Source organism: Amblyomma americanum, chromosome 4 (genome assembly GCF_052857255.1).
Source record: "Amblyomma americanum isolate KBUSLIRL-KWMA chromosome 4, ASM5285725v1, whole genome shotgun sequence".
Taxonomy (NCBI): Eukaryota; Metazoa; Arthropoda; class Arachnida; order Ixodida; family Ixodidae; genus Amblyomma; species Amblyomma americanum.
This window is the reverse complement of record NC_135500.1, coordinates 89,493,304-89,499,230: the sequence shown is the minus strand read 5'-3', so window position 1 is coordinate 89,499,230 and position 5,927 is coordinate 89,493,304. Positions and strand designations below refer to the sequence as shown.

At 47.6% G+C, this 5,927-nt stretch overlaps 1 long non-coding RNA gene across 1 annotated transcript; it reads right to left on the bottom strand.

The window, feature by feature from the left end:
- Positions 1-2,140: 2,140 nt before the first annotated feature.
- LOC144130243 (uncharacterized) lies at positions 2,141-5,228 on the bottom strand. The gene is made up of 3 exons (XR_013314023.1): positions 4,652-5,228; positions 4,411-4,533; positions 2,141-3,891 (listed from the first exon to the last, which is right to left on the bottom strand). It is a non-coding gene; the product is annotated as an uncharacterized LOC144130243 (long non-coding RNA).
- Between the last annotated feature and the right edge of the window lie 699 nt (positions 5,229-5,927).

Sequence of the window (5,927 nt, the reverse complement as noted above, 5' to 3'; positions counted from 1 at the left end):
TTTAGTGTCCTAAAAGAATTGTAGGAGAAGGCAGTTGACCTCCTTAATAATTATTACGTTCTCACACTAAGTAAATATTGTCTTACCGTGAGTCAGTGGCACCACAGATAATGCCACCCCCTTTCCTCGTCATTATCAGGGAAATACATGAGGCAATGAGGAAAATCACCGCAAGCACCATACAAGAAACACAGCGGGGACGATGTCATTCCCGTTTTGTACATTCACGCTAAAGTACAAGCAGAACCCGAGACAATGTGGCGTGATTGGGTGACCTCACCACTTTCAGCCTTTTGCTCACATTAGTTAATTTGCAACAAAAACACAGGGGTCTGAAATGGCTTAATTATAGATGTCTCTCTGAGAAATCGCTTTGATAGATAGATAAAGAGGAGGAGGGAAAGACAGGGATGTGAACCAGAAAGGGGTTCCGGTTGGCTACCCTGCACTGGGGAAGAGGGATTAGGGGACTAAAAGGAGGAAGAGAGAAGGGAAAAAGGCATAACACACACACGCACAACGATGTCACAATTTGTCACTCAATCCAGTCGCTCTCGTAATCGCTCGCGTAATCGCGCCCCTGGGGCCCGATTACGGATCAGTCTCAAAAAACTGTCTCAATATTGAGACAGTGACGTCAAAATGACGACACCGAGAAATGCCGACCGCCGAATCGGCCAATGCGGAGCAAGGAGGCGGTGGCCTCCGCCCCGAAACCACTATTCGCACGACAAGGGACCGTAGACTAATGTTTTGCAGTAAAGACGCAGTGAATAAAAACGAGTAATGTTTTATTTTGCCAAGAGACTGTATTTAAAACCCAACAGCACTAAGCAAAAGAAGCAGTGTTTTCATTTTTGCAATTAAGTTTGCTGTTCAGTCACTTTTTTTGCCGCGAAGGTGTGCTGTCAGCGGTATAGCGTGAACATGTTAGTCTGAAAATGAACAAAAACGCAATGAAGAAAACAAGTAATGTTTTATTTTGGTAGTAAACTTTGTTGCAATCTCAACAACACGAGGGAAAATTAGAAGCATTCTCAGTTTTGCAATTAAATTTGCTGCAGGTTAACTTCTCTTGCCATGAGGGCGCGCTGGCAGTGGCATAACGTGAACATGGCGGCCTGCAAGAAAACAGCTGATGCCATGGCTAGTTCCTGTTTTTTCGCGTGTCGTCTAAAATCAAGGTACTTTGCGGATGTCTTAAGTGCGCAGAAAAATCTGATTGAAGGCAGTGAATGCTACGGGCCTGCCGAGATCAACTTACAAGCAGCGCTCGGCTCGAGAATCGACGAAGACAACTTTAGTCTGTGTTCTCGGTCGGCGCCTATCGATCGCCGAGTGACGTGTGGTTCTGTTTATTTTATTTAGAAAATACCAGAAAACCATGAATCATCACATAGAAGCAACTGCCGACAGACAGGTGCAGCTGCTGATAGCTTGCAATCTCGGTGCGGGAAATGAGAGCCGACACGGCCTGCCTCTGTGGCAGCACTCTTCTGCCTCGTAACCATGTGTTGCCGCCCACATCGGGCTAAGCACTTGATGTTCCGTTTGTATTTTTGTAGCTCCGTTCAGGTTATGTTCAGTTGTTGCCGTAGTTTCTTTTTTTTTTCCTGTGCAAGATGCAGAAATTGTGATGTTTATGCTCCACTTTGTTTAGAGAGAAAGGAAGCACTTGACTTGATAACTTTGCTATTGTCACCGAGGAGAGAACGAGCTTGTTCCATTAACGTTATTTACTGATCATGTAGTAGATCCAGGGTCAACCTGGAAAGAAGTAGTTTGCTTGTATAGAGGCTAATTGCAACTGGGCAGAAAGTTGAGCAAGTTTTTTCATGTTTGCTGGTACACAGCGCTTGAATTGCATATGATCCAGGGCAGTGAGGTAGGTAGGACAGGGCAGGGATGTGTAATATTGTATTTTGCTCAGCAGGCGGAGTGATGTTGGTATAACTGGGTTTGGTGAGGGCAGTGTTTGAAGGGCTTTAAATACTTTGCATAGCTTCTAACATGCACTTCCTTTCAGGTCGGAAGACCACTTGTTTTTGTTTTTTAAATTATGGTCTATCATATCTGAGACACCCTGTATACAGGCCACTCCAGTTTGAAAGGGAACAGCCAGTTGAAAATGAATAGGACATTAAATACCTAGGCGAAAAGTAGCTTGACAGCAGTTGCACTTATCACACATATTATATGATAGCACAAGGAGCTTGTCCGGCCATTCGGCATTGTCACCGTCTCGTGTCATCATGGACAAGACTTCATAGCCCTGTGTTACGCAAACCAAGCTAGGTGTCAGTTATGGGGCAATAACCGAGTGCTCAAAATTTCCCACAATGGAGCTGCATGTATATTCTTAGAGCTGTAGAGCATTTCCAGTAACGGTGTTGCATGATTTATGATTGTAAACTAACCTTTAATCACACACCATCTCCTTGATGATGTGTCTGTGATGTTTACACATCTTTGTCTATCAGTGAAGATGTTCTAGTCATTCAGCAGTCATTGTAGCCACTGCACCTTACAATCTTTATTATGCATTGTTGTACAGCGGTTTCCTTGCAGTAGGTACAGCTTTTAGCACAGAGCGAAACCCCTAGCCACACACCATTAAGCTAAAAGCTTAGCTTTGGTATTTACACTACTTATATGTGCCAAAATGTTTTGTAGTCTGGAAAATGCATCATGTACACTGTACTATGCCATATTTATTGTACAGGTAGCCTCTGTATGAAAGAAAACATGCACTTTGAACTCAATTATTCAGATTTTTTTTTCTTAACTGCACTCAGAAATGCCATACGGTAATTGTACATCAAGGTAAAGTATGCTTGTATGTACACTGCCTTTTCTGCAATAGAAACACTCGTGTTAAATGCTGTGCCTAAAAAAATAAACGCGCTTACTGAATGTATGATGCAATAAAAAACGGCTTTTTGATTCCAACAAGCATCACAAATATTTCATGCCTTATTCCAGCACTACACGTTTGGTTCATGCATGTTCGTCACACAGGTAATGACCACAGGCACTCCACCAAGCTGGAAGGAGGCAGCAGAGAAGGGGCAGGTGGGCTGACATAAGCATTGACAAAAGAGAGTTCAAAATGATGCTTTTCAGAAATTGAGCGAGCTGCTTCAACACCTTTTCCGTCTTCAGGAAGAGACTGTGCAACACGCTGCTGAGGGACTGGAAGATATACTAGCAAACACACTGAAAATGAAGTGGCAGCCGGTGGGGGGCACTTGTTTGTCACTGCTGGCTTCTCGCTGCACACAGGTTGGCCAAGGGCACAACCACATCACACAATTGCTCACACACTTGCAGATGTGTGTTGTGCAATGACACAAGGAAATGACAGTGGCAACAGGGGAAGAGTGCCTGATATGACTCTCTATGCCAGCATGGTGAGTCGTCTCTGGACGCTAGATTTTCCATCGCAACTGCCGCTGCACCATCCCTCGGTACGCCTTCCTCTGGAGACGGGTCGTCCTAGAGAGGCCAAAAGTACAGCACCGCATGCTCTTCGCAGGAGGCAGGTGAGGAGGGATCCTGTCTGTACGAGGCAGCCACCATTTAGAGGTGGCCCGTTGTTATCTGGGTCAGAGGTAGTGTCGCCTGCACCCTCTGCTGATATGGGCACATCCAAACAGAGGCTGTGAAGTGCAGCACGTGCGGTGATGATGCGCACTGTCCACTTCCACTGGCACTGGTGCATCCGGTGCCCTTGAAAGCAACGGAAGCAGCTCTTCGGCACACCAATACAGCGCTCAGCCACAAATTGTGTGAAAGCATGTGGCGTGTTGTACAGGCCTTCTGCTGAGTCAGGTCTGTAATGTCATGCAACTGGTGCAGGCAGCCATGGCTCCAGTGGGTAGACATAGTCTCCTGCATAACAAAAAATGATGCAGCTAAGCATGTCCTTTCTCAGTGATCTCAACAGCATTACAGGACACTCTGCTATACAGTAGAAAACTCACGCCAAGTAGCCCACATCCAGGCTTTGCTGAATATGACATTCAAGAGCATACATACATGCAGGATTTAGATGTATAAGTGAGCACTACTGTAAGGTCAGTCTTTTACCACCATATTCATATAAATGATGCGCTATGATTGCCTACAAAACACAAGCGCTGTCAGGTGCATTTTGCTTTGGTTTCTTCAACAGGAAAGGCTATGCATTTCAACAATGTAATAATATGTGTCCTGTGTTTCTGCTGCAATTATATTTAACAAAAGGAAAGGGTGGCAATACACTGTATCATACTGTAAAGTGTCTGCATTTGTGTAACTGTCCAGACTGATTCTTGTAGCTTTAGCAGATCCGGCCAAATGCATAGTGCTGGAGCTCAATAGATGTGACTGAGTTCGCCCGACGGGTGACACGGCTATTTTACTGCTTACCCAGAAAAAAAATCACCGTCGTCCAGCAGGCCTTCCTCCGCCTCGGAATGCCGCCAGACAAACGCGTCGCGGAAGGATCCGGGTCAGCGCGAGTCCACGGATGCACATGTTCGCGCCACAGATCTGAGAAAAAACAAGCACAGCCCGTACTCACTCTCGCTGCCGAGGCCCGCACTTGTAGCTCATGCACTTGTAGCACTTGAACTCATGCGGTCAAAAACAGTGGTCGAGGTATACTCACTATTACGTCCGCAGCGTAGAACCGCTTGCGGCTCGTTCGCAGCACTGCCCCCAGACTCCTTGATAGTGATGAGTGCCCAATCGACACACCCGACGACGCCGGAGATGCTGCCGCGGCGAACGTTTAGGCAAAGGACGCCCTCCTTCGCCGCCGCCTTCTCCTCGGGTTTCCTCGGAAAGCGAACACCCCCCTTCTGTTACCCAACGTTGACATTGGTCTCCGCTGCCCGCCGCAAAGGCTTGTTCACAGTCGGTTGGGCTGCGCCGACGTTTTCTTCATTTCCAACGGCGCCTTGAAACCCACCGGAGGCGAAGAAGCGCAGCGCGCACAGCACCTGCCGCTCCACTGACAGCGCACTCACCCGCGCACTTCCCAGTTCAACGGCGAGTTCGTCGCACAGACACTGCGCAGTCTCCTCGAAATAACTCTCCCGCGCGTCAAAGTCGTCTTCATGCACCCTCCGACACCGTTGCTCGCGCGGTCACCCGCGTATACGACGATGTAAACAGCCGCCATTTTCTGTCTCAAACGTGTTGATACTTTTTCCAGTCTCAAAAAATCGTCTCAATCTGCCCGCATAATTAGATGGCCAACGTCACCACTTCTGCGCCATTTACGACGTCAGTCAGTGACGAAAAAAATCAAAATGGCCGCCGACCAATAGGAGAGAGGCAAATGATATACTTTTTGAGACAATTTCGATTGAGACTGATCCGTAATCGCGCCCCTGGTGTCCGTTGTCCCGAACCTTCTTTCTGCTGCTGTCACCTATTCCTATTAACGCGACATCGTTAAAGAGATCGTGTCGCAGAAAAGCCGGTGTCGTCGGCGTCGGCGGCGAGAGAAAAATCCCTCCTTCTCCCCGTGAACAAAAAATTCCTCCTCCTCCTCCTCCTCCTCCTCCTCCTCCTCCTCCTCCTCCTTTTCCTCGCAATGTACGCCTTGGCACACTGCCCCAACAGATAGCGCGCGACGGCAGCGCAAGGAAAGGAAGGGACGCCTGTCATATTTTTCGGTGGACAACCCGGACCTCACCGCAAGGGAAAGTGAAATCAAAATTGGCTTTAAGGAAAGGAAGTGAGGCCTGTCTCACATACCTCTCTGGACAGCCGAACCTGGCTGCAAGGAAATGAAAATGAAATGAAAATTGATTTTAAGGAAAGGATGTGACGCGTCTGACATATCTCTCATTCGGGCGTAGTGGGGCCATGCGGGCACGGAGGAATCACGCGGTGAGCGGCAAACAACGCAGCGCACATCCAAATCGCGTTCACCA